Source organism: Scleropages formosus, chromosome 4, assembly GCF_900964775.1.
Source record: "Scleropages formosus chromosome 4, fSclFor1.1, whole genome shotgun sequence".
NCBI classification, from domain to species: Eukaryota; Metazoa; Chordata; class Actinopteri; order Osteoglossiformes; family Osteoglossidae; genus Scleropages; species Scleropages formosus.
The window spans coordinates 4959263-4980385 of NC_041809.1; the positions used below are offsets into that span (position 1 = coordinate 4959263).

General features: G+C 52.8%; 1 protein-coding gene across 1 annotated transcript in view; it reads left to right on the plus strand.

Annotated features, from left to right (window-relative positions):
- The first annotated feature begins 9487 nt into the window (after window positions 1–9487).
- Window positions 9488–21123, plus strand: part of sptbn1 (spectrin, beta, non-erythrocytic 1) — an 82997-nt gene continuing 71361 nt past the window's right edge. Inside the window, exon 1 of the mRNA XM_029251378.1 lies at window positions 9488–9621. The gene's annotated coding sequence lies outside the window, so the exon portion shown is untranslated. The remainder of the gene's footprint in view (window positions 9622–21123) is intronic.

The following is a 21123-nucleotide window of genomic DNA, read 5'->3' on the forward strand; positions in this document are numbered from 1 at the left end:
CTTACAGATATTGCATCTAAGGAAGAAATGAAGTCTGGGGAGGAAACGAAGCCCAGGGAGCAGCGGCAAGGATGATGAAGCGGTCAGCGATGGCTTTGCTGATGCTGAGTGCAGCTTGAGGTGCAGCGCTGGCTTAGAAGAACTCTTTCCCTGAAAGCATGCGCTGCCCATGCACCCCCATCGCTTCCTGGCACACTTCTCCTCACATGTCCTTTAAGCACTTAAGTGTTTCGTCTACAGAGGCTGGAGGTCCATCCCGGGGTGAGAGATCTCCTCGCCCATCTTGAGCAAGAAGCCTCAGCAGAAGACACGCATCTCTTCTGTGTCTCTCCCTGGTGTCCCGTAGCTCATGGGTTAGAGCCATTGTCTTTGAAGGACCTAGGTTCAAATCCCACTTCCTGCTCCAGTGCCCTTACATTTATTCATTTAGCTGAAGCTTTTATGCAGTGCAACTTACACTGTTAAGCTCCTTACAGTTATTTACCCATTTATGCAGCCAGGTACTTCAGCAATTTAGGGTGAGTACCTTGCTCGAGGGTACTACAGCTGAAGGTGGGATTCAAACCTGTGACCTTTGGGGTTGAAGGAAACAGCTTTAACCACTATGCTACTACCTACCCCTTTTATCATATTACTTACCCTAGAAATTACTCCAGTTAAGAAAACATGCAGCAGTATGAAAGGGTAAATCGTGGTAAAGCTACTTTGGAGAAAAGTGTCTGCTAAACGAATGTAAATGTGAGGCCACTAGGAGCAGAGAGCTTGAAATACCAAGTTTATCCAGTTTCCTGGGACGAACGGGAGTGTGTTCACACCCGTCCCATGCCGACCTCTTGGCAATTTCGGAATCACTGATAGACGCTGAGTTCAACCCCCCCCCTTCCAGTTCAACACCTGTTGCTGTGATCCTTTCCTGGGAGCTTCTGCTGGCCTGTTGGCATGTGTGCTGCATGTCGTGACCCAGGCACAAAGCCCACCTTGTTCCAGTCGCACTCTCAGCTGTGCTGGAAACCATATCCCGTGGCGTTCGGTCCTGCGCTTTCATCACTATCCGTGGTGAACGGTTCCCCGCGCTCACTGTGCTCGGGAGACACACTGTACACCTGTAATTTACTGGCCGACCAGTGCAACACAAGACACGTTGGTTATGTGGGAATCGCTCAGTTGCTGTGGATCCTAACAGAAGGATGTGGGTTTAAGTCCCTTCCTATCTGTGCCGGAGGTTCAGAGAGCACAGATGTGCGTGATTGAAGATGGACGAACAACTGGCTGTTTGGCTACAATGAAACGGAAAGAAAAATGGGGTGAAATGCAAGAAGAGTCACATTAAGGGACTTTTACATAACCATAAACGAACACAATACCACTGTATTGCCCATTTTGGAGCACTATAGTAATGGTCTGTGTGTTAATGGCTCTATTTGGGCTCTTGTGTTTGCATCTCCATGGACTCCATTGTGGCCCATCATGAATGATGGGGGATGTTCACAAGGAGCCCTCTTTAGACTGCCGCACTTGGATCAGGTCTTCCCCGCACACCACACACTGGCTCGCTTTGTGTGCAGCCCCTGGTGTGGCATTAAAATGACGCTCCCATGGCGCTCTCGCTCTCTCTCCGCGACGCACCCGGGCGTCGGAGCCCCCTCCGCTGGAAGCCGGCAAGTTCCCAGAGTGCCTCCGTGGCGGAGGAACGGGACACGGGATCGGGGGTCTGTTTTTGGGGGGTTCCTGTGCCCCTGGCAAGCCATTCTACTGGAATGAAAGAGATCAGATGAGCGTGGAGCAGAACCACACCCCCCCCATCTGGGTTCATGTCCCCTTCTAACGCCAACGTGATTTCGTTGAGTTCTCCCCAGGCGTCCCCACCGACACGCACCAACACAGCATTTGTTCTAGTAAAGAAAGGTTATTGGTTTACATGCCTGTCAGTCACACACTTTAACACGACTCCTTTAGCTCCCTGGCGGGGACAGAGCGTGGTAATTTGCGTTCGCTCTGTGGGAAAAGGCTCCGTTTCGCTTCGTGGCGCTCGCACTGTAGTCTTTCGAAGGTGCGTGGCGCGCCGTCATCCCCACGCTAAGTTGACAGGAAGGGGGCCTGCTTGGCGACCGCTTGCTTGAGTTCTGCCTTCTTTGTTCGTGAGTGCCGTGGCTTAACTGCTTAAATGTAGCAGAGTAATGAAGGGGCCCCTGGGAGCCCCGTCGGAGGCATCTTCAACCCACTGTTTTTGCTCTCGATACCCTTGAGTCAGCGCAATGAGGCCCCACCCCCTCGCCTCTCAGCCATTGCTGAGATGAAGGTCATCCGGCGCCAAGCAGCCCGGTTTAATGGCTGGCTGTAACTCAGCAGGAGCCCCTCTGCATACTGATTTGGGTGGCACTCTGAAGGAGCTCGGAGCAACTTTTCAAATACCATATACATGTCCTTTCATCAGGGTGTGATGTCAGCTTTATGGAGCCGGAAGACACGTTATTCCCACATCGGAATGATAGCGGCGAAAGGGTACAGCAGGTGGTGCCACGGTTAGCGATGCTGCCTTGCAATCAAAGGGTGCGGGTTCAAATCCCTGCTCCTGCTGCAGCCTTCTTCGTCAAGGTACTAGTCCTGAACGGACACGGTAAAAGCTACCTTGCTCCTTAAGTGGGTACATTACGTTTGGGTAGCTTGGTGTACAAACCAAACACTGTTGGATGCTCTGCACAAAGGAGCCAGATACTTAACAGTTTATAATAATAGTTGAGGAATGAAAAGTGTCGCTTTCTCTCTTTTAAAAGCCTTGAGTCTAGTGCAGTAGTTTGCATTCACTTTTTTTACCGGGCAATGGCACGGAAACGGACCGCACGCTGCCAAGCACGGGCCCCTGTCGGCCCCTGCAGGCCCCGGTCCGCCCACGCTCGCTGTCAAAGCCTGGCCTCTAAAACTCTTCCCCTTGCCCTCCTTTCTCTCTCCTCGTCCTCACGCTGGCCTCCTCTGAAGCTGCGGCGGTTGCCGGTCTCCATGGCAACGGCTCCGAACGCGCTTTGTTTGAGTGCAGGAGACCGCAAGCGTGTTTTGCCGCAGCCGCCGTGGAGATGCTGGTAGTCCATACAAAAGGAGGTTCGCTCTGCGGGTTCGAGGGGGCTCGGCTTCGACTCCCACGGTGCAGCACGGATCAAATGTGTCCCCGAAGACTAGACTTAACAAAGTCCCCTCTGTCCAAGGGGAAAGGACCGTGGCGCTGATGTGAACCGAGGACATCGGCCCCTAGAGTGAGGACACCTTCCAAGAGCTCTGTGGATGAACCTGTTATTCCCTGAAATCTTTACACGTTGATTACTTTTGTACAAAGGGTGCATTTCAGAGTGATAACGTTAGCGCTGCCGCTTTTGGATTCAGAGGTTGTCGGTTCAAATCTCACATACCGTTATAGTGCTCTCAAGGAAGGTACATTACTCTAGATTCGAGTAAATAATTGTCGGTAGCTTAGCGTTGAAAGTCACCTTCGAGAAAAGCGTGACATAAATGAATAAACGTCAACGTCGTCACGGTTCATTGTCCCATCGAGAGGCGCTCAGCACGCCCGGCACCGCGTCGCGTAATCTTCCTTTCGGCTCCGATCAGGCCGAAGTTGCCTTTAAACCAAAGGTCTGTTCAATTACATAAATGGGCCGTAATATAATTCATAAGAGCGCACAGTCTCTGTAATCAGTGTAAAAGTAAGAGTCTAAGGTAAAGGTAAGGGTTCATTCCGCCATCCTTGCTCGTGTTGCTTTTTCTCTAGGTGAACAGACGCTCCGATGTCGAGGGAAAAGTTACGGTTTCAGCTGCCTTCCGCGTCTGGGGTTCGAATGAAAATCCCGCGTGCCGCCGTTAAAGCTTCACGTAGGAGGCTGGATTAAGGAAAGCTGAGCCGTTCGCACTGGGAGGAACTGTCAGCTACGTCTTCATCTCCAGAACACGTTCGCGACGGCACATTAGTCACATGTGTAGCGGGATGCGGTGGCTGATGAGGCTGATGTGAATAAATTCAAAGGTCCCGGGACTTGGATTTTTGCGTACGCTTTAAGAAGTAAAATGACAGCCAGAGGTTCGAGGCGAGCGAGCAATATCTATAGTTTACACTTAAAGTTACAGCACGTTTGGCTCTCGTGGATGCAGCACTAAGAGCTGAACTGATTGCGTTACTCATTGTAAGAAAAAACAACATCATACGCTGCCGGATAGGAATTTTTGGACTTTTGCAGCGTCTCGTTTCACGGGGGGTAGAAGAGATGAAGTGAACAAAACCCCGGTCCGGAGGGGTCCGAGGAGCTTCGACGGAACTCGCACCCGGGCGGCCGCTCCTCATTCTTCCCTCACTTTCTTCTCATTTACGGCGTTTTCATCGGAACGAAGGTGTCTTAAAGAACTTCCTTCTGTTGGTCAGAAGCTTTCAGGCGTGTTGCGGCGAACGGCCTTTTTGACCGTGCAGCTCAACAGAAATGCAAAAAGTCCACACGGGCGACGCGTCTCTCCGCCTCCTTTGAAACGTCGTGCCGTTTCTGCCGGACGGTAATTAGCTGTCTGTAATGACAGGGAATGTTTGCATCTTGTTCCGAACGTTTGCATTTCGGTGCCGCCACGAACATCTGCCGCAGGGCTTTGGGAGCCTTTGCGCCGCTTAACGGAGCTCCAGGTGGAAAGAATGACAGCTTCTGCAGCCGGAAGGCAATTCCAGGCATTTCACTCCACCTTACACACCAGTAGCACTTGGCAGCAGCAGATTTGTTCCCTCCATCTCCGGCAAAGTGTGTATCTGTACAGAAGAGGTCAATCCACCCTGAATTTTTTTAAAAAGTTTCTCCAAGAGTTGAAGCTGAGCTGTTCGTCTGGTCCCGGAAAGGAACCAAATCCTGGAATTTGTCGCCCGAATTTGACATTCAACGGATGAGGAGCGGTGCCACGCCGGCCGGACGGCGCCGTGACCTTGGTTTCACCTTGATGAGAACCGCTCCGTTGTTTGAGCGGACAGGCAGCGCCGAGCGGCTCTGGAAACTTTCTGCTTCCACAGGCTTTTGTGTAAGAGGCACAAAAGGAAAAAGCAGCTCAGCGTTTCTTGGCACATGGAGCATGTTCTCCTAGATATGGCCACATGTGTGCCGTCCCCCTGTGGCTGCGGGGCCTTGGTAGCCAGGATCTGACCTTGACCTTGACCACCAGGACCGAGTCCAGGGGCTTCCACCTCTTCTATCTCTACATTAATAAAGGTGCATACTGTATATGTACATAAATGGCAGAAAAATTTCATTTTAGATGCACAGTAGGTACACACAGATGATGAAGAAGACAGAAAAATAAGGTGTGAATTTACAAATGTTATTTTATGTAATTATTCTTGATAACATATACGTGAACGTTACACGTCGCAACAAAATTTTTCGAAGTTCTTAGTTACGTCGATTTTTGCATCGATTATGACTCTAATCCATGGATTTTTCTGTTGATTATGATAGTTCTTGTGGAATGTCAGTTTTAGTTTGGTACTTTACAGTCATTGGAAGGTTCTAGAAGGCACCAAAACATCCTAGAACGCATCAGATCCTAAAAGGTGCTGGAATATTCGACGCTTGGAAGCCGGTGGAAAAATTGGCCAAAATTCGCTCATTTCAAGAATGTGGAATATTTTTCCAGAAAGTGACATATAGTACGAACTAATTCCGAAAGTATGTTCAATCTAACAAAACTGAATGGAAAACGCAAAAAAATCGACATCAGAAATTTTCTGTTACATCGTGTTATACGTGCACAGAAAAGAAATGTACAGCGTAACAACTTAAAACACACTGGAAAGTAAACTTATTTTCAAGACTGAGGTTTTATTAAGCCAACAAACAGACAGATATATAGCATTTACTGCAGAGACCGACTGTTTCACAGAAAATGTCACCTACAAAGGTGCAAAAATTTCAAATCCACGGGACAGAGATCAATCATGTTTACATAATATGTAATATAGCAGATTTTCTTTATCCAATAAAACTATTTCTTTATTTCAAGCAAGTATTTTTTTTTAGTTTTTTCAAAGATTAAAATTTATTTTTATGATGTAGTTTCATTTTAGGAGCAAAAACCGGCACCCCTAAATTTCAGGGCCCATAGGTGGTTGCTTAGGTTCACGTAACGATAAAACCAGCCCTGGCTGTCTGTCACGAGCTCCCGGGCTGCACTGAGAGCGAATGTGCTCGGCTGACTCTTTCAACATCTCGAGATGTTCGAGATTCCGCCACGTTGCTGCAGGTGGCCGGTCGCCGAGCATGGAACCGAACCATGGGCTGCGATGGCTATAAAGACTTACTACGCACGGCATTAAAGAACGAAAAGATGAATTATGCAGCACGCGGACCACGCTGCCTCTATACCTCAGATCCCGTTTTTCCTTTGGTGCCTCCAGATTGATATTTTACATGTATTTTTTCACTCATACATCTGTTGCCAATTCAGAATTCCTTTTTGATGTCCAGCGGACGGCAACCCCTCCGTTTGCCATAAAACGCCGTCCCTCCTCTTTAGTTTCAATCTGAAAAATCAATAGTTTCAAATATTAAGAGTAAGGAGGAGGGAGGGGGGGGGACCTGTATCCATAGAAACCTGATGTGCGGGGGCCGAAACCTGACGTGCTTCGGCACAAACCGTGTGCGCAGCTCACACGGCAGAGAGAAATGTGTGAAAAATAGTCGTTCCGGCTGCTTTTCCAGGAGTTTTCCCTCCGAGGGGGGCTCTCTCCGGCAAACATCCCTCCTCCTCCGGTCGAGCTCGCCACTGTTTCCTTTTCGATTTTTTTGATGGGGGTGGTGCATTCCTAAGCTCACATGGGGTTACAGTCGCATTTGCAGCCAAAGACGCGGGTGTGTTGACAGGGAAGAGGACCGCATGACCTCACCCCGAGTTTGGATCCCTCCCCTTTGCGAACAGATGCGCGACTCCGCCGGAGGACTGGGGCTCACGGTTCGTGAGCTCGCCAAGAGGCGGAGCCAGGGACCCGTCCCGCAATTTCAGCCTCGGAGGGCAAAAACGCACCAACTCTGCGACCCATCCCAGGATTCCAGCCTTGGTGCTGGAATGAGAGAGCAGCTGGCAGAGGAGTGTCGACACAGCCTGGCGCTGGGAGGGGCCTCCTACTAATTTGGCTCCATTTGACCGAAATTCCAGGATGGGTCCCTGGAGGAGAAGCTCTCTAGTACAGCCGAGGTCGTTACCGGACGAGGCTTTCCACACCCAACAGCAGGCCCCTCCGGTGCCGGTGACACCGGCGGGACTCCTCCCCCCCATCGTCACAGACAGCGCTGCGTGTCTCGAGTGGGATGCGGCAGTTCTCGCTGTGTGTTCACGGTCAGCGGTGCAGAACTGCGGTCCTTCCTGACCTGTAGTGACCGCTGCAGCTGTCCACTCGTGTTCGTGTTCAATAAAACCAGGCGCAACGTAGGAAGACGGGCCTCATTTTGGGACATCTCCCCATTAGCTGGAGTCACGTACTTGTTTACCGTTTAATGTAATTACTTCAAAATGGTAAACTCTGAGCCTTTTCCAACGAGATCTGGTCATTTCCAGATGTCGCGTGGCTCGTCTCCCGACTCCGGCTCCCCTGCCGGTCCACGCGGGCTTTTGCGGCGCGGTGCCGAGAGGAAACCACGGGGACCGCGATCGAGCGGCAGGTGGGAGCGCCGAAAGGGCGGGCGAAACGCGGCCAAGGGGAACGCGTGGCATCGAAAGGCTGGGATCCTCGCGCCGCAGACGAGCTCTCCGTTTCAGAGCCTGGTGCGAGCAGAGGAGCGGCGCTCCCGGTGCCGTTCTTTACGAACACACGTACCGCCGCAGACCCGTGCGTTCGGCGCACGGAGCATTTAAGAGCCCGTAGCTGCCGGCTGTGTTCTCGGGGGTTCGTCGGACAGCTGCGCACGCTTTCCCACCGCTCAGTCCATCCCACAAGCCCCTCCGCATATTAACCTAATGTATTATTGATCCGTACAGATGCGCTACGCATGAATGGGCCAAGCGTTACATTAGGAGCGACACAACGCATGTAGTCCTGCGTGAGGCATCGTGGGACGTGTGTTTTCGGGCCTCTTCTTTAACGCCGGGAGAATCCGTATTGCCTTCTGCTGACTTGCCCCTCTAAGCTGATGGAGGCTCTGCCGGTTCTCCTGCGAAGGCTTTCAGCTGCACACACGTGGGCAGGGAATGGGTGTCGGGGTGGGGGAGTGGGCGGAGAACACGGGGACCCCCCCTCCCACACGCACAACTTCTGAAAGACTACATTTGCCCCCCCCACCCACACTTTTTGTGAAGATGAAGCGCTCTGTCTTCTCCACTTGTAATGTGTGACTGTATTGTACATGCGAAACGTGGGGACGTGACCCAGTTCCCATCTGCAGCTCAAGCGAACGGCGCAGAACCGATAACTTTGCGGACAAGCGTATCGACTCAGTAATTGTTCCAGCATCTGGTGTACATTAGAATTCCCAATACAATGGGCCCGACTTGGGGAGCGCTTAACTGTTTGCGCACCACAGCTCGGCGAGGGTCCTCAGCTCCCCTGCAGCGATGCGCCGCCAAACAGTTGCCACTAAGAGCTCATTATTAATCCTATTATTATTCATTAATAATTATTCTTTGCACTCCATGTAATCCACACGTTGTATTTTCCGCTGAGATGCATTTTGCTTCGGAGAAAAGCATCTGCTAAATGAATAAGTGCAAATGCAACTGAATCAAACATAGTGTTTTCAACTGAACAAGACCCGTTTTAACACAATGAAAATAATGGTAAAACATGAGGTAAACGCATCGCCGGTTATTGTACAAAGAAAAATCATCTGCCATTCTAGGCAACCTCATATCGAGTCATTATTATTGTACATGACGACCTAAGAAATCTCAAGTAGGTGTACAAATACCTGTTGCTCCAGGTAACCACGTACTGAGTATTAATTCATTATTATTATTTCTTGCTTTATTACGATCAATTATTATTATAGAACCACAGCAAATTCCTTGCGTGCATCAACACACTTTGCCAATGAAAGTCAATTCAATTGTCCCTCTTCTCTCTTTCATTGTATCTTGACAGCCTGTTTCAGAGTTATTCTAATAATAATAATGTACTTTTTTGTTGGGCAGCCCTGTAGCATTTCTGCATCACATCCTTAGGGTGTTCGGGTGTAGGTTCGAATCCCGCGCAGCCTGTGTGTGTGTGTAACATGTGGCTCGCGTCTGCTCCAGGGTAAACCCCACTTGCCTTCGCGGATAGGCTCCGGTCTGTCACGAGCCTGACCGCTACAAGTGGTTAAGGAAAGTGAGCGAGCGAGATAGAAAGGGAAAGAGAGAGAGAGAGAGAGAGAGAGAGAATGACTTCGTCGTTACCCGCTTCCCAAGCGCAGCTGATGGTTACGCGTCGAGCGCTCTTACGCGGAGCCTCTGCGCCTGAGCGAGCGCCGCACGCGTCATGGCCCCGCCCCTCGGCCCTCCGCCCAATCAGCGCGCTGTGTGACGGCGTCCGGGGCTCGAGCGAGGCAGTGCAGAGTCTGAGCGCAGCGCAGCGGTTCCAGCGAGCCCGACTCGGCGCAGCTCCTGCTCCTGGCCTCCGGTGCACAGGCGCTTCCCCTGGTGAGTGATGCCGCATCGCCCTTTCTGCTCGCTCGAGGCGGGAGGAAACAGCCGCCCGTTTCCTTCGGAGATGCGCCAGAGCTGCGGGCTGCTCCCACGCAGCTGCAGTCGCTGCCGTGATTATGATTAGGGCGGCTTAGTGCGCGCGACCCCAACGTCCCTGCCCGCCCGGACCGGACCGCATCGGACCGCGTCGCGAGCCAGAAGGTGTGCGGTGGGACTGAAGCGGTCTGCTTGTGCGCGTTCACGTTTGTTCTTCCACGCACGGGGCCGCTGCGCCGACGCGACGGGGGGAAATCAAATGCCCACATCCACGCAGGGAGGGTTTGTCGCAGTCCACGCAGCCCTTCCTGGCCTCCTTTTCCACGCGCCTAGACAGCGACAGGGACGGCGACTCGGGGCGGGGACCTCGTCCGGCGGTTGCTGGGATGTTGCCCGCTCGTTCGCCGCACCATGGTGACGCGCGGCGCGGCGCGGCGCCGCGTTACAGGTACCTGCGGGCGCCCTCTCGGGAGCGAGGACGCAAACAGGCGTGGTCAGGCAGCCGCGGCGAGTCCGGCGGTGAACGAACGGCGACGTAAAAATAAATCAGTTATCGCACGGCGAGCAGATGGAATGGGAGGAAACGGGCCGCTCCGCGCGCCTCAGCCTCTTTTCTCGTCGTGTTTTTAGCTTTGATGTTTTTACCACGATTAAAAAAAATATCTACGTTTTGTTATTTAACTCCTCACTCGCTGTGACCCGCCCTATGCCCCCCCCTCCCCCCGGTACGATGCGGACGGGGAGTGCGTTTGGCGTTGCAGTAACACGGGGGGGGGCACGCGCGTGCACGTCGCGGGTCGTATCTCAGGCGCCCTGTCCGTTTGACGAACTGACCGACGCGCAGCCCGCTGCCACGCGTGCACGCGCCCCGCCGTGTTGTGACGATGACGCCGGTGATGGTGGCGGGACTCCTGCGGTAAAACGCGGACGGTCCGATCCGGTTGCGGCTTCCCCGCAGCTGCTGGATCGCGTCCCGCTGCAGGACGACGATGCGGCGCCGCAGTCCGCAGCCAGGAGCAGGGTGTCGGTCGGAGCAACGCGAGAGGACCGCAAGGTGACCGCGAGGTGACCACGAGCTGAGCTGGGAGAGGAGGGGCCGCTCTCGGGCCGCTGACCACAGAGAGGTCCGGCGTCGGGGTTCTGGGATTTCATCTAATCCCTGTGCCAAACCCTCAACCCCCCCCCCCATACATATACACACACACACAGTGCCCCTGCAGTAGTGCCAGTCAGTCAGTGGACTTTAGTCCCTCTCATTGTCCCCCCACCAAAAAAAAAGGAATGACGTCTCTAGGAGACTGGAGAGAAATGATGACAAACTGGTGTGGATGAACACAATCATCCAAAGTCAATCGCAGGGTGTCGTCCTCAAGGTTCGTGCGTGAACGTGTGGGTTTGGGCCTCGTGCGCGGTCCGAGTGTCGTCGTCGTCATCGTCATCGCCCCCCCCCCCCAAAAGAATGCAGTCTCCACTGTCCACCTGCTGCATGCAGAGCGCTGCTCTTTGGGACAACCGTCCTCGTCCTCCTCAGCGGACATGATGTTGCATCCCGTTACCCAGGTGGTGGATCCATAACTGTTTTGGTCACGTCTCACTGCTGTGCGATTGGACGCGCTGGCTGTGTTTTCTTTGAAGGGGGGGGTGTGGCCGGGGTACGAGGGGGCGCAGCTGTCCACCGCTTGTCGCTGGGAGGGGGACAGATGCACGGGGAGGTTGCTCGTGGTTGGTGCTGCCATGTAGACTGCGGGGGGTGGAGGGACGGACAGGAACACACACACACACACACACACACACACACACACACACACAATTTATTGGCCAGGGTGTTGTATTTTTCTTCCTGTTTTTTATTTTTTCTGTGGACCAGTGTTTTCTGCTCTTGTTTTCATTTTCATACCCGTATTTGACGCCGGAATTCTGCTTTGTGTCCCCCCCCCCCCCCATCGTGTGACGCTGCCCCGTCTCCCTTCGAAGGTTGCTAAACGCGCGAGAAACGCGTGAAGTCGCACCCCGGACGCTTGTAGTATTTGACGTGTGGGCAGTAATTGTGAAATATGCGTTTGAAGGCACTTGCTGCAGGGATTTCTTAAATAATCTTTTAAAATTCTGGCTCTGTTGGAAGGGCCAGATGAAACGGTACTTGGGGAATGCTCCCCCTTCACGAACCCCATCCCTCCCCAGCCACCCCACGCTCGACATGAAGGAAATGTCATTCGTCCTGCGACCCGGAGTGCTCCTCCCGCCCGGACTGGCCTCTCCGCTAACCCGTGTCCGGCTCCCTCGCGGACTTTGTTTTCGGGCCTGCGAACCGGGGCAGGGGCTGTTTTACCGCGGTAATTAGCGCGGTGTGGAGTTTCCCGATTCGTTGCTTCGGAAAGGCCTGCCTGCGGCTCACAGAGGGCCCTTGTTCGGGGCAAATAGTTTAGGGTTGTTGAAGGTCATTATCTAAACTAGCAGTGATCGAGTGCACGGTCCACTTGGCGTGACCGGTGACATTGTTGCTTTTATTATTTGTCAGTTTATTATATTACAGTGTCCGGTTTCTACGCCGTAATTCACAGCGATTTACCCGTTTGCACAGCAGGGTAATTCGTGCTGCATTTTTTCAGCGCAAGTACCTTGATCAAGACTGTCCACAAGGGTTTGAATCCAGGTCCTTGGGTTACTAGGTGATGGTTCCAACTACCACGCCACCTGCTGGCTATATTAGCAATGCGTTTTGCCTCTTATTTGTCAACAGCGTGTCTGCTCCTCTGTTCTTGGTTTGTGTCAACCTGATGGTGGTGCGATCCTACGTACGCTGAGCAGAACACAGACCTGGATTCATTCATAAATGACTTCACCTCTTCATTATTCCGTTGAAGTGGTTTTAAAAAAAACTGTAATTGATTGATTTTTTTTTTTTTTTTTTTTTTTTTTTTTGACATGTTTTGGGATGTGTGATCGCCAGTGATTCATAGTATTTTCTTTAAGATTATGGACCCAGGAAAAGGGTCGCTGGTCCTGTTTTGCCGTGTGCTGCACGTTGGCTTTGGCTCACCAGGACCGGTCTGATTTCATTAAAACCATATAAAAACAATGTAATAATTTGGTTTGTGAATCGCCTCTCCTGGTGTTCTTGGTGTAGATCAGGTTCTGATTAAAATTTCTTCATGAAAACGTTCTGGACTGGACTTGAACGCCCCAGCAGTGTCGGCACACGCCATCAAGTATCTGTCGGTTAAAAAGAAGCCACTTCTGTATGAAGTTGCTTTTGCACGTGAGTTTTACAAAATGAAACCCGCTGTCTTTGCAGGGTAACGCACCTCTTTCGTGTGTAAATCCGGTGTAGCATGTGCTGTGTAACGGAGCGCTGGGTCGTGGTGCCGGTGGGCCAAAAAAAGCCTTTTCTTCGCTGATCGGTGCAGTGATTTGGTTGGAATGTGTTTCGGTCGAGCGGTCGGACCCTCGACACACCGGGGTCTCGTCGGCCGATGTTTCGCGCGGGCCTCCCAATTAGCGCGGGGCCAGACGGTCCGCGTGTGCGGCCGAACCCTGGCTCTGGACTCTTGGCGGCGGCGTGGGCGTGGCATGGCGGGGCGATGGCGCCACCCGGGAAACGGAGGGGGACGAGCTGGAGCGCGGCCATCCGGCCAGAAACTGGGACAGTGCGACAGAAACCAGTGCGTTCGTCCAGTGGTGGAGCACGGCTAAATATAGAGCCCCCACTCGCACCGTGGCGCTCGGCTCGAGTACACCTGCGCTCTCCTTTTATCTCCTTGCGGAGGAAGTTCTCCTGTGGAAAAAAACCGCATCTTATTTTTTATTTAGCGCTGTTTTTTTTTTCTTTTTGTTTGGCTTCATTCCACCATCGCTTCGTTTGCCGCTGGGAGCAACCGTGAGCTCGGTCTCCCTCAACCTTTTCCGCGCGCTGCCGGAAAGACCGCAACCTCCCGGTCATTTTACGGTCCGAAATCAGCTCTCGCCACTTCCTGTACCTTGTTGACCGTGCTACCGGGACACCGTAGTTACGTCTGCCTTCCGTAGAATCGATCCCGTCTAAGTGGTGGTACGGTATGGGGCAGCCTGTGGCGTAGTAGTTGGAGATATCGCTGTACAGTTGGTTCAGTTGCGCGCTTGCTGCAGTACCCCAATTAAGTGCTTTATTTACCCTTAATTGATAAGGTAAAAATTACCCAGACACTGTAAATGGATAAATATTAGCAAGTCGCCTGGTACCCTGATTGTCACCTTGAAGAGAAGCATGAGTTTTCTAAAAAAATTAAAATGATACAAGCTTTCATCGTACATAACGGCGTCCTGTACAGCGAAAAACCTCTACAACAGCTTGTGAAAACGAACCGTATTTCACAAGGGCTTATTAGTGCAACAGCTGTTTTTAAGGTAACGCGGTAACTTTAGGCCCACGGGTATTTTAGGTGTTTTATTCACTGCCTACTATGCGTTTTGCTCTGTGAAGCATGCGGACGCTGTTTCTTCCATAACTAAACTTAGCTCCTCTATACTTCCTGTATGCTTCCTGGTCCCACTTCCTGTCACATGGATAGTCTCAACCAATCACGTCTCGGATGACGGTAAACCTAACTCGCAACTCGGATAACGGATTCAGTGCGCACGTTCTGAAAAATTCTGTTGTAAACGTGAAAATTTTAACTTGTTTAATCATATAAACAGGCTGTAACATCGATGAAAACAAATGTTTCTTCTGCGGTTCGTGAGTTCAGTCCTAAGGTAACGCTGGCGGTCGAGTTTCCTGCAATGTTCATGCACCGGTTCTGTTACAGCGTTTTAATGTTTTTAAACAAATATAAAATGTGGTAACTTATTTTAAGAATTAATGGTAATTCCTCGAAACGCCAGCGGTTCCTGTTTGTTGCGTCGAGGCCCGTGTGGCTCGCTAATTCCCTCTACGCTCGAGTTGGAGGCAGTTGCTGGAACATCTCCCATGCTTTGGCGTAAGCGGTGCTGAATAATTTCAGAAAGAAGCAGAGCTGGTCAGTTTGGGGTAGAAGCTCGTGGACGGATGCAGAGCCCGAAACGCGTTCGTCATACAGCAACCGCTGTCTTATAATGGTCCAGTTCTTTGGGAGAAACTGACAGCAAATCCATTTAAACGGGCTCCGTTCACGAAAATCTAATTACCTTGAGAGAGCGGATTTTCGCCAGGGGGGGCAGAGACATCCATTAAGGTGGCGTTTAGACAGGACCCTGTTAGATGTTCCGCTTTACGCTACGTTATCCTCGCATGTATCCACCCTGTCTGTTTTATGGCTCCCGTTTCCCGTCCTCCGTCTGTTTTCTGCTGCTCGTCCTTGTTGTTTACACGTCGCGTGTGTGTGGCGGAGGTGCCCGGGTCCCGCCGGATGCGTCGCGTCCGTTCTGCTTTTCGTCAAGGGCTCAACCTCGTTTGCCCTCCTCCCCCAAGGATGCATCCTTCCCGACCGAGGTGTTGTAATATGGAGATGCGTTCATCTGCGAGCCGAGACCACTTCCGCTCGTGTGGCCCGGCCGTGCGGAGCCAAGGGGAGGAAATCTGCCGGCAGCCGCTGCTCGCCACGCTATGAACGTTACCTGCGGCAGGCCTGATGAATAATTCCCGTGGCCAGGCCAAGTTACAGCGGGTCTGCAGCAGGGGGGCGTCCTGTTTTCTTCTCGGGGCCCTGCGTGGGGGGGAATGCAGGGTCATGAGAGGAGCGCTGGAAGCAGATGGACAGTAAGGGCGCTTGTTTACATGTGCGGAGGTGGCAACGAGGCTGCCTTTATTGGGTGGGACAGCTGTGGTAATGGAGGAACAGGTGAATGCCACATGGCGCATTCTGTGGACTTAATGTAGCAGGACTGGGGGTTGTGTGGATGGAACTGGAAGGAAGGGGGTGGGTTTGAGTTTTCACGCCCCACCCCCGAGCTGTTTCCCAACCCGGCGGGTTGACGTTCCCGACATTTTGGGGATGTTTCACCGGCCGCCCCTCTCCGCCCCGGGTCCGATAACGCAGCAGATCGGGGGGAGGGTGTGGAGCATTTGGCCGGTGCTGTCCGGTGGTGACGGGACACCTTCGTCCCCTCGATGCTGCGAGGGTGACCTTGAGAGGGGATTAAACTAATTTTCGTCTCCGAGATGGCCTCTGAAGTCAGCGTGTCTGTAACGCGACCCGGCACCCCGCCGCATACTGATCAACACGAACGGCTGCGAACGTCCTTGACGGAACCAGACGCAGGATCGGCAACCTCAGTCCCGCCATATGTTTGGGTCTCCGGTCGGGGGGGGTGAACGGAGGTCAAAGACAGGAAAGCATGTTTGTTCCCCTTCGCATGAACTGCGGCGCATGCAAGGAAACCACAAAGCGGAGCGGCGTCCCGGACGAGGTTCTGGTCACGTGAGCGCCGGTCGCCAATCGCCAGGCGTGGGCTAGGAGATGCGTCGGGAGGAAGCGGTGTAGAGCAGGCGTCGCCCGACTGACGTGTCCGCTGTTTGGGTGAACGAAAATTCCACACTGTTCGGGAGTCCATTTGGTAGAGTGTGTTGGTCTAATGACAAAAACACGCACCGGTTTCTTGTACTGCCGCTCGTCCCCGCGCTGCGCGGGAGGAATGCCGCTCTGAAAAATCTCTTGCCGAGGAAAGAAGACGCCATCTTCGCGTTCTGCTCGACCCAAAAACGATCGTCGGTCCTCCAGATGAAACTTCCCGCCGCACGGATGGGCGAAGCCCGACAGAGGTTCTGTCACAGTCGGGATTTACGTTCTAACATCTGGCTGCCCAAGGATCTGTAGACGGTGTTGGATGTTCTCGCTGCATTCTGAGCCCAGACCGAATCGGCAGGAAGGTGCGGTTTAGCGTGGCCGTTGGGACTAGGTGAGGCTCTGGAAGACATCTGATTCTCTTCCCTCCCTCATTCCACTCTCCTCTTCAAATTGCCTAAGAGCAGCTGGCATGAACTTGCTGAAGATGTGACAGGGTGTGTTTGTTGCATATGCGATCTCGTTCCCCTTTGGGGGGGGGTCACGGAGGACTGGGGTATTTGGTCACCGAAAACACTTCCCGTGGAGCGCTAAGTAGTCACAGTTGTCCCCCTTGCAGTGGGACTCATGTGTTCACCCCCTTTCCAAGTGTCTGCATTGAGGCCTTCAGTGTGGTTTGTTGGGTCAGTTGGATTTATGTACGAGTTCTGCTGTGTCGTTGAGCGTAGTTGTGTTGCTCTTGGTTTTTTATGTTGAGTCATGTTGAGCGCAGTTGCGTCCAGTTGAGTTGTCGTTTTAACCTTGAGTACAGTTGAGTTATAAAGACAGAAGAGCTGTTGCCTCCATCAAGGCTGGATGGGACATGAAATGTGTTGTGGGGATACTGGTAGCCTGCTCTTGTCCTTGATCAACTTCCCGCTGCATGTTGGGAAAAGTGAGGGTTTATGAGGGAAAAGTTTCCCCAGAGCCAGGATCCAGCACCACAAGCCCATCCTTCAGGCTGAAGAGGAGATCATCTGAAAACTTTCTCTGGCGTCAGTAGAACGTTATCCCAGCTCAAGGGCATTATTTACTGTATCAGTTTAGGATAAGTACCTTGATCTAGGGTGGTGCAACAGAAGACGGAAGGTAAGGGGCCACTGTCCCAAGCCCGAGGGGGAATCACGAGGTGGCTCCTCTGTCAAAGTCTGGCGCTAACAAGGTAAATCTAATTAGGCCGTGCCCTTTTCTCACCAGCGTGCTCTCGCATGGGAGGTCTCAGGGGCCACCGTATGAGCAGCGTTCGTAGCTAAGTGCCAATGATACCGGCTTCTGAAGGACGTGAGCAGGACGTGGGTGTGGACTTGCATCGCTTCAGAGCAACTTGAATGACCCTAAAGATGGTGTATCTCAGTCATGAATCTAGGCTACTTTTTAGAGCCTCTAGGTGACGGACTGGTTAAAGCCATTGCGTTGTGATCAAAGATCCCATGTTTGACCCTCTTCCTGTTACACCACCCTAGATCAAGGTACTTATGTAAACAGTAAATGATACCCAGCAGTATAAATAGGTAAATATGTTCAGTAACTTAGTGTACAAACCAATTGTTTAACAGAGTGTCAACCTATGAATAAATAATGTTAAGTTAAACACAGTGCCAGGGTGATGCGAGAGGACGTGGGTTGGATCCCCACTCAGTCTGTGTGGAGTTTGCATGTTCTCCCCATGTCTGCGTGGGTTTCCTCCGGGTGCTCTGGTTTCCTCCCACACTCCAAAGACATGCTGTTCAGATTCATCCATAGTGTGAGAGTGACACAGAGAGAGTGTGTTCCACTGATGTATGAATGAGTGACCCAGTGTAAGAAGTGTATCTAGCAGTGTAAGTCACCGTGGTGAATAAGATGTGTGGGCTGGTAACACTACATAGAGTTCATTGGAAGTCGCTTTGGACAAAAGCGTCTGCTAAATAAATGTAAGTTGTGCAGCCTATTGGATTTATAGTGACATCATTTCTGCTGCTAGAAGTTCTGTTGAAAGATCAGTTCCACTTGAACACTTTGCTCCTAAGGGATTACAGCTGTGCCCCCCCCCCCGAGACAGGTCGGTTGTTGAACCAACAGCTGTACTCAAGGTTACAAGACCGCGTCCTCACCGCTGCGCTTCGTAGTGCGGCCAAAGCAAAACTGGCCGACGTCAGCGAGAGCAGAGTGCCCATCTTAGCGGAGGGAGGCGCTTTGCGCTTTCCCTGGACTTCAGTTTGCCGCATCGTTAGGAGCCCCGGCGATGAGGCCGTGGGGCTCTTTGAGCGACGCGGTCGTCAATAACGCTGATGTATGCGTCTGCACAGCTCTGCCTCCTCTATCTTAACGAGCGGGCCGAGTCCTGGCAACGAGCGGCCGGCCTTCTCGACCGAGGGCTACGGCTGCGCGCGGAGCGGAGCGAAAATGGGGAAACCGTGCCAGGTTTCGGGCAGAAAGTTCTGGACTCCTCGTTATTTCCGTAGCGGGCCGGGCCGGGGACAGGAACAGGTGACGGCTAATGCGCGAACAGCTAAACTTTATTTTGGGCTCGCGCTGGTCGAGGCGAACGCTTCTCCATCCGGCCCCCATCTGGTAAGAAATGGCTTAAAGTGATTAGGCGGGAAAAAAGGGGAAAGCTTATAAAAGTCGGGAGATTAATTTTCCGTATCGGCTGGGTGAGAGATACAGCTGCGGTCCTTCGGCCGGATCTGCTTCTTCCGTTCTACTCTCACAGCTCGGTGAGAATTTGGTATGTGGTGGGTTTGAACACCCCCACCACCCCCCCAAAAAAAAAAAACCCTATGCAGGTGTGCTTGTGTCCATCAGGTGTCACTCCTCTCTGTTTGGACTTCCTATGGTCCCATCGTCTCGATCGCATAGATTCTGCCAGTTGTTGGCCACCGTTCTGTGTGGAGACCTTGGTGCTGGTGGAGGTATCGCTGGGGTGGTGGACTCCTCTCCTCGCTCACACGGTCGCCGGCCTTTACGCGGGAACATCCCGCCTTCCGGATGATCGGGGAGATTTCCTCTTACGATGGGGGGGCAACCGTGCTCAACGAAGGCACGGAAAGCGTGAGCGATGCGGTCAGTTGTGTGTGTTGGCTGTCGCGGTCCACGTGGTACGCATGCCGGAAGTGTAATCTGCCGGGCGGGCGGGTGCGGCTTGTTGCGGCTGTTGCGTTAATCGTTTCGGCCCTTCCTCTCCCTCCGGGCTAGGGGTCGAACCCGGCGACGACGTCGCGTGCAGAGATCCGACGAGCCGTCGGCTCGGCTTTTCGCGCGTCTGCTGGCGTCACCGGAGCGCCTAGATGATCGCGTTAAGTGAAAGTCCTCCTCAGCAGAGGTGGTGTGGGCGTGCTCTTTGAAACCGGTGCTCTAATTGAAATCCGGCCCCGATGACCCGCACCGGGCTCGTTTACGCCGCAACGGTGGAAGGATAATTAGGCTCCTAATGGAGGGCTTACGTGGAACAAAGAGAAGATGAGGATCTCTGAACAAGCAGGCCTTCAGAAGAATGGGTCTCTGAAAGGATGTCTGAAGGAGATGCTGCCCCAACACGTGCTTTCGGTCACGTGAGGTGGTGTCACGGGTAACGTGAAACGCGGCTCTTTGAAGCAAATGTGGGAGAGGTTACCGAAGTAGTGACGTTCCTCGTAACGTGACAGGTGCGTTTCGGAGGGGACGCCTTCGTCAGCGACACGTTTCACTTTTCGCACGTACCCGTATGAGCCGTCAAGCCCTGAACTGGATTCTTACACCGTTGAGTGTCTTCTGTTCTCCAGTAAATGTCACTTTTTACAGGTTTTGTTTTGAAAGTCTAGTTGATTGTTAAATTTCATTAAAGGTCCTACTTGCCGTTTACGTGGCCTCGGCGCAAAGGTGTAACGACACTCCGACAGCCAGTTCGGTTGCGGTTTATGGTTTCCTACTGGGGTAACTGGGAGCAGAGTACCGCAGTACAGCAGGAGGAATCGCTGCCTACCTTCCGCCTGCTGATTGGCTCGCGATGGCGGCGCGAGTTTCCTGCCCGCTTCGCTCGTGTGCCGCTGCAACAGCCCTGCTGGACGGCATCTTGGCCACCTTGAGGTTCACGCTGACCTCATCTCTGGTCGCCCCTCTGCCGGAGTTCGTTCGCTGCCCCCAATCAGATGGCAGAGCTGCTCCTGTCACCCCCACCCCCTTTCCGGTTCGTACCAGGGATTTCTTACTGTCTTACCTGTAACCTTATTTCTTATTGTCTCCTAAATCTGGATGGAAACCGCAGCTTTTGAGGTGAAATGAGACCCAGGCTGTAGATGTTTTAGAAGGGGCTGTAAAGGAATGGGGGCACACGTGGATATTATCTGTCATTCCGCTAACGGTGGCCCCCCCACGCCATTTTTTCGAGAGGCAGCCTTTCCCGGGGGGGCTTCTCCTGTCTTCCAAATCACCCTCCCTCCGAAAACTCCCCCTTTCCCTTTAAATTCCGCATTCTGCATCAGCAGAACCAGATGAGCTGAGACTATGAACATCATGGGAGCTGTTAAGATCCCTGTTTCCCGAAGCTCTTCGCACGTCATCTATTAACTTACGCTGTGGGTTTTTTCCACTGTTTTCCATGTCAATAATGCGGTAACGATGCGTAATTTGCGTGATTGCATTTGCAAACCGGCCTTTGTTCGAGCCGGTCGGTTTGTTGGAGTAATACCACGGTGCGGTACTATGTGGGACACGTCGGCTGTCTCCGAGCCCTCGCCGCCGATGCCTGCCAATGACGAGTCTCCCTCTCTCCGCGGAGGGACCGCCCCGCGCGCCCCTTGAGCGGCAGCTGGATGTTTCTTTGTCTAACATGGCGACCGGCGTGTACTCGTTACCCCCGCGCACCAAACGCATCCCGCCATTCCCGGGGGCTTCTTCCCGATCGCCCGACTGACGCCGCCTCCGCTCAGGGCATCCCAAATGTATGGCTCCTGAGGGTTGGAGGGGGTGGCGGTGGCGGTCTCTATTCCGCCTTCGTGATTAA